The sequence below is a fragment of the Struthio camelus genome, chromosome 4 (assembly GCF_040807025.1).
Source record: "Struthio camelus isolate bStrCam1 chromosome 4, bStrCam1.hap1, whole genome shotgun sequence".
Classification (NCBI taxonomy): Eukaryota; Metazoa; Chordata; class Aves; order Struthioniformes; family Struthionidae; genus Struthio; species Struthio camelus.
The window spans coordinates 40,193,038-40,200,514 of record NC_090945.1 but is presented as its reverse complement, the minus strand read 5'-3'; the positions used below and the strand labels follow the sequence as shown (position 1 = coordinate 40,200,514).

General features: G+C 39.3%; 1 long non-coding RNA gene across 1 annotated transcript; it reads left to right on the top strand.

Annotated features, from left to right (window-relative positions):
• The first annotated feature begins 1,063 nt into the window (after positions 1-1,063).
• LOC138067185 (uncharacterized) lies at positions 1,064-5,748 on the top strand. Its single transcript, XR_011141002.1, has 3 exons — positions 1,064-1,231; positions 4,075-4,275; positions 5,280-5,748. It is a non-coding gene; the product is annotated as an uncharacterized lncRNA (long non-coding RNA).
• The last annotated feature ends 1,729 nt before the right edge of the window (positions 5,749-7,477 follow it).

Genomic DNA, 7,477 nt, shown 5'->3' with positions numbered 1-7,477 from the left:
GAACATTAATAGATTCATTCAGAATAGATGTCAAGTCACGAAAGCTAGTGATAATTTGAAACATAGATATGATTATAAAGTATTCATTCTGGCACACAGATAAATAAGATACAGTACATGTCACGCATCCTAGCTGCATAATTAACCATGAACATGTGTGTCCACATGCATGCAATAGGTAGAATTAAGACCAATAGAAAAGTATGCTTCAGTCACAGAATGAATTATTTTTCATATCTTTGCTATGTAGTCATCTTCAGGTTCAGTATACCATCTACAAAACAGTCTAAATAGTATATGCTGGCAGTTAATGATTTTCCTGTACAGTATCTCATGCCAGTGTATCTAATGTGGCCCCTCTACTCCATGTGCTAATTTGCAAGAAGGAGATGTTTTGCATCTATTGAGAAAAGGACCAGGGAGATTGGTATGCAACATGAATAGTTATTCTGCATAAACAGAGCCTGGGCATCTAAAAGCGCTTCCTTTGCAGATTTTTCCGTAATTTAGGTGGGACAAGACACAGTAGCCCCTTCCTTCCTGCCTCCTTCCATTCACAGCTCTAGACAAGAGATCTCTTATTTCCCAGTCATGTGAAAGAATGCCTTAAGGATAGCCTTAAGGGTTTCAATAACTGCGGAAGGGCCTCCATTTCCGCACAGACAATATGTGTGGGACTTGGCAGGAACAAGATATTTACTACAGGTAAAGGTACAGTCAAATCATTCCCTATATCATGACGTATATTTGCCAAAAACATTATAACATGTAAAACAAGGCTTCCAGAAGGACATAGGTGGTCTCATAATACAAAGTGTCTAACAACAAAAAAAAGAAGAGTTGCTGGTCAGTATATTTAACTACGTGTTTGGACTGGCCCTTGGCAGGGGGAAAAGAAAGGATAAAAAGAATAGCCCCAAAGCAGTTAAAAAGAGCACATCTGTATCACGTCTCTGGAAAGTCCCAGAAAAGAGTAATCTAAACTGCAGCAAAGTCAATATTTATACTTGGATCAAGGGTTAGCCAGAAAGCAATACAGGTTCAAACCTAAGTTGTTTTGCAGTAACCTTACGGACTCCCTGCGACCAAATTCCATGGTGCACCTATGAGAGCGCCTGCAGGCACAAAGCCGAGTCCCTGACAGGAAAACAATTTACAATTTCCACGGGATGACATGCTCTAGAAGGAAGTGCAGATTAAGAAGAAAAAGCATTCTGGTCAGTTTGGCAAGGTAAGACTCAAATATTTTCTTTTTGGGTCTTGACAATGGCAGGAGACTAACCAACTCTGAAGAAGAAAAAAAGCAAACCTTTTCATCCTTGCTTGGGACAGACCTTGTGCTGAGCATGAAAGTGCAGCCTCAGACCTTGCTGGTCATCTCAGCTCCGTCAGCAACCTTTGCAGCACATTCAACAGTAACTTCTAATAAAGCATTTGTATGTTCACTGTGCGTTCTCTGCTACCCTATTACAGTCAGTTTGCGAAGTATTCCTCCCCAGACTAGTAATACTGTCAGTATAATAACTACTTAAAGAAAGTAACTGTATTTACACAAATCTAGCAGGAGGATAAGCAGTATTTTTATCCTAGGTACAAAATAACGAAGAATGGATTTCAAGAGCACTGCATCTGCCATTCCTTCTGCTCGATCAGCCATTCAGCCTTTATTTGGGTCTGAAATTTCAAATTCTCCTTTAAATCTTATACCATAGAATTTAAAAAACAAACAAACAAGGGAATAAAGAATTTCCCCACCCCGGCACAGGCAGAGTGTGCCATCTTCCAAGCCTGCCACCCCCACCTCCAGCTTTCAACCCAAGCAAAAGCAGGACCAAGACAAAGTGCCTCAGCTTTTTTATAAAATGCTGTTTGATTATCTTCTGCAATAAACACAACCTAATAGATTTTTTGAATGCACAACAGAGGTCATTTGCACTGCCATTGCTCTATCATTTTTCCCCTTCCCAATTTAAAGCTTGCAGAGGCTCACATTCCTTAAAACATGCTCCAAAACTATTATTCCTACAGCAACCATTCTTCCTCATTAAGAGGAAGTAATATGACCTGTAGATCCAATAAGAATCATACATACAGCTTCACGAGCTGGTCTACCAAAAGGTACCCTCCTTCTACCTAGAAATACAATTTTTCTCCACTTGGCAGTAAATTCATCACTTTGTATCAAATTCTGAACACCAAGAGCAGAATATCTTTTTTCTTGTTATCATTCATACACTCTCCCTTCTCCCCCTTTATGGTTGTAAAGTGATCCTATGTGCCCAATGAAAAGTTACAGGACATTGCAGACTTCTCCCCCCACTTATTGCATGAAATTTCCTAAATCTCACCCTGATAGCACAGGACCCTCTTACTTACATGCGTTTTTTCTCTATGTCCATTGGAACTTCAGATTTTTTTCCTCTAACTTTTTGTGAGGCTTAACTGAAATCTAGATTTGCTTAGTTCAAAAATAAAACAGAATTTATACCCTCAAATGGTCTGCTTAGCTTTAAAATAGTTGCTAAGTGAGTTTAGTCAACATGATGAGTTCAGATCAAAAATACTGAGATACAAAGAAATTGTGATTTTTGTTTTCCTTAAACAACCTATGTTTTGATACAAGAGTCAGACCTCAGTTACTTCACAGAAAATCCATCAAGGAAAAATTCAGACTCATTCTACAAAATAAACTCAGAGAACAAAGCAATTTATCTCATCCAATTACAACTTTCCTGGCTACTGAGAGTATTGTTCCTATTCATCTATGGAATGATTCTGCTACAGTGACTAATGACTAAACACACACCCAGACTGTTCTTGCATTCCCACATATTTTCTTCCTATTTGGACTACAAATAGAATTTCAGATATTTATTTCACAATAATTAATACAGCTTCACTATAAATCTAACTCCTAAACTACAACGTAAGTTACTTAAGTGTTCCATGATCAAAATGCAAGTATAAATTGCAACTCATTAATTCAAGGGGCAGCACTGGAGAATGGACTGCAAAGTCCTTCCACAGATTTCAAAATTATAGCTTTCAGATTCACCTGCTATACAGTGGGTCACACTGCAGAGTTCAGATTTAGATTTATTATGTGCTTACGTGCATTCAAAAGTTTTACTTATCTTTTTTTTTTTTAAATAAGAGCCTTGCAGCTTCATTTAGATGAAGAGAACAAATTTTTCAGCAAGACATTTAATTTTTTCTTATCCATCCATCCCATGCTCTGTCTGTTCAGAAAAGATTTCCCATTCCAAAAATACCTAAAACATCACATAATTTCCTCTAAATCATAGGTATGCTTCAGTTAGTGGAAACTATGCTAAAGCACACACAAGAGGACTTAATATTCACGTGCTTTATTCAGAAAGTGCCTATTCCATCTCAAGGATTTTTATTTCCTCCTAAAATTACTTGGAGTGACTTATTAAAGGTTCATGCATAGGTGAGCATAAAAAGATCACCTCTGTACATGAAATTAATCCTATAGTTTTCAAATCTTGCTTTTTGGTAAACAGTGACATAAATAACGTTAATTTCTAAATCTTAGTACTTCAAAGCCATTAGATATGCCATTAGGATTAGTAGATTTTGTTTCAAACAAAGCTTATGAGTAGCCCTTAAGCATTCAAAGGGGTCGTTCACTGACAAAAGCTGCTTGATAAACTATTTATCCTGAAGCGTTTTAAGGTCAGTAGAAAGTCCACTGATATCAACCAGGATGGAGTCAGGCCCCAAACTTGCAGCTAATTAGTTGCCTCCTTACAGAAGCAACGCATTGCGGTATTTAGCCCGAAGTCCAGGTCCCTGGACCTTGTCGTTCAGCTTACTTTACCTCTGAACTTTGCAGGAAATTGTTCCTTAGGACAAAAGTGGCAGTCCTGATGCATGATCACCAGGCTGGTCTGTTAGACCTTGGATAGTGAAGAAAGTACGTGCTGTCAGATACTTTGGCTCTGAGCCTTTTCCCAGGGAGAACACATCAGACAGCCGACAGCTTATCTGTCAGTGCTACAACTCGCGCTGAGGCAAAAGTTTCTGCAAGTCTTTCTCCCTCCCTTCCAGGTGATATTACCAAGCTATTTGTCCAGGTGCCTTTTGGAAAACCATTGGAGAGAGCTATGCTGTCCCAGTGACATACCCTTTGCACCCAGCACAACCCCTGCTGCCCCATGAAGGAGAACCACAACAGTTCTAACACGTTACAGGACCATCTAACACCAAAAGACTGGGAGATGATCTTGAGTCCTATGACAACTGAAACCAGTAAGTCTTGCCTTGGATTCAAGCAGTGTTAAAAATAATAAGAAGAAGAAATAATAATAAAAATAAAAAAATATCAAAAAGGGATGCAAAAAGTCAACATCTTTCATGAAAGTGATTTTATGTGCAAGCAGTCTTTACGTTTGCCAAATGTAAAGAAATAAACAGTAAGTTTAACAGAATGGCATAGTAAAATGCTGGCCACAAGATGAAGACAGTGCCATTTATACCACATCAACCCTTACATTACTTTTTTTTTTAATTCTCAATCTTCGTTTCTGTTACAAAAAATAAATCTAGAAGGAAGGAACATTTTTCATATGTTTCAGAGTATTTGTTTTGACATGCTTTTAATTCTCCTTCTCTCCCCGAACTGTCCATAAGAATACAGGCTTGCATTGTCCTGCACAGCCTTTTAGATTTTTCCACTCCTTAGATGTTTCACAGGTTTATTTTTAAACTTGCTTTTACATCATACTGTATGCACTGAAGCCCTTTCATCATTGCATGATTTTCTTGTGAATGCTGCAGTGTGAACATTGTAAATGTGACCACATCCAGACACTATAGCATAAGTAGCATGTGGCAACTTTAGCTACTGTATACAAGATATTTCAGAAAGTCTTTCTAGCAGACTGCATGCACTTTGTCTCCAGCTTCCAGACAACTTATCACATAGCACTCAAGGCAGCCAGCGCTTTTATGGGAAACACATGGTAAGCAAAAGTCACGACCCACTTAGCAACCAGAATGAAAAGCAACTTTTGAAATAGTGGGTCCAGCTCCTTTTTCAGTTCCCCTGAGAAGCAGAAGCCATGCCACTGAAGTCAGGGGAAGTACACAAGTGAAAGCCCAATGTTACCCCCAGAATTCAGAGAGCTGCGCAGCCTCGATAGCGATAGCCAAAGGAGGAAAATGTGTTTTGATTCAGTGGGCGGTCACGTGAACAGACCGCTTTGCAAATGCACTATCTGCAAAGCAGACACTATTTGTTCCCCCCTTTACAGATCCATACCACCGAAGTCTCAGGTGTTTCACAGAGATGTTAACAACAGCATCTCCAGAAAGGCTTCAGCCTCCAGCGTTCAGTGGTATCACACCTCCAGTAACACTGATCTCTTCAGCTTTTATCTGTTACTAGCAGTTTCCAGAATCGTGGTTCAAGGAATGCTGCTGAAGAAACGTCAACACAAACAGACACTCCTTTACGACCCCTAAGGGACGATACACGGAGTAAAGGAAGCCTTCTGAACACGCCTTCCAGACAGCTTTCGGGTACTCCTCGAGAGCTTAGGTAACTGGCTATTTGTAAGAGGAACTTCAACAAACATTTCAAGGTGGATATTCAGGGAAAAGCGTGGAAAGGAGAAAGCTCGTAACAAGAGATGGGAGAGTGAAGAGAACAGGCAGAAGGAAAAGGTTTACAGCATATGTCTTTGTAATCTTTTTTTTTTTTTAAATAAAAGTAACTGCCTGAAAAAAACCTGAATGTTAGGATGAAAATTTCAAAGTAGTTTAGGCATATTCCTGTTTACCTTCACAAAGTCTTATAAACTCCTTTCTTCCAAAAGGGACTCAAAGCCAGTACCTGACTCAAAACACCCCCAGTGTCTTCTGATGATTAAAATAACACCCCCAGCCCCTGCTCTGTGGGCACATAGTGCAAATAAGCAGGATTCTAAGCTGCCACAGACTAAATATCAGCTCTGCGCCAACAGAACACATCATAAACATTTCCAGCTCTGCGCAGCATACAGTCAAGGCAGTCTGTAAGAGTTTAAGCCACCCACATTACTTGTGAAACGAAATAATCAGTGAATCACAATATCATGCCTGCCACAGCGCAAAACCCCTTAAACTGCAGCACTTCATGGAAAAATGCCTAAATCTGATGAAAAGCATGCTTTGATTTCCACACGCGTTTGGAACTGTAGTCCAGCATCATTAGTAAGGTGCAGGGAATCTATACTGCGCTATTGTGGCCTTGGTAAGAACCACGTGAAAAACAGCATAGCCAGCTAGTTGATGTTTCCTAGCAAAGGACAGCCAGGCTGGTGCTGTCACTCAACAGATCTCTCTCCATCTCACAAAGAGCATAGGAAATATTCCTAGCAGTAATCCTAATAATTAGCATTTCCCAGTAATCCAAGATGTCACTGGCAATTGTAATGAAGAAATCGAACGGCTGATTCAATGTAAAGAACTCCTTGGGCAGCCAGGCTCAGATTACGGGAACAGAGAAGCAACATTTGCAGTATTCTCTCTTCCATTACAGCAGTGATCTTGGTCTAGCTGTTAAATTTTGTTCCTAGAACATGTATTGTAAACCTTTCAGGCAGAAGGTGACTTTTAAAACATCAAGCAGGCGACATCTTACTGCAAGCAGTAAGAGTTAGGTTTCAGTTTAAACGTTATGTCAAAGACCCACTAAATATAGTTGGGGTTCCAAATTCTGTGTTGCTGTACCTCTTTGCAGGAAAGGTGCTCAGTGTTTCACAGGCTTTTGCACAGAGATAACTTCTTTAGAAATGTTAGAAGAATGTACTTTGTCATTAAAAGCTTAGCACATTACAGTAATATGTTTGAAGGCAACCAGAACAACCTATGTTGGAGACCAACTATCAAAGGCTTTAAAGCAAACTGGCTTATGATGAATTCCAGCATAGTTTAAAAAAAAAAAACAAAAAACAAAACAAAACTATGACAAAGACTATGACAAAGTTTTAAGTGGAATTCCAGTTGGTACAGAAGGTTTAGATTTTGGGTTTGTTTTCGTAAGAAAAGTTGCAGCGCAACAAGGTTAGAAACAAACGGCTGCCTACTTTAGACTGCTAGAAAAGGTGAACTGATGAGTAAGACCCCTGGGATATGAGAAGGTATAGATTTTCCAGCTGATTAAACACAAATCTTTGTATTTTGCACTTTGCTGTGGGACACAGGAGGGGAAAGATGTCCACTTAGTTTTGCAGTGGTTATATATTCAGAATGTGTATGACTTCAGCCTCTTACCCTTCAAAAAAAATCAATTCTTCAGAAGTAAAAAGGAGTTAACTGCCAAAGGCCCATCTTACAGTAACATTTGCTTCTTCTTTGGTCAAACTAATTGATTCTGAAAGGATTCTTATCATGTCAACTTATATCAGGCACTTTCATACACTTGTGATTTCTTTTACCTAACAAATGAAGTAACAAATCGGGGGGGGGG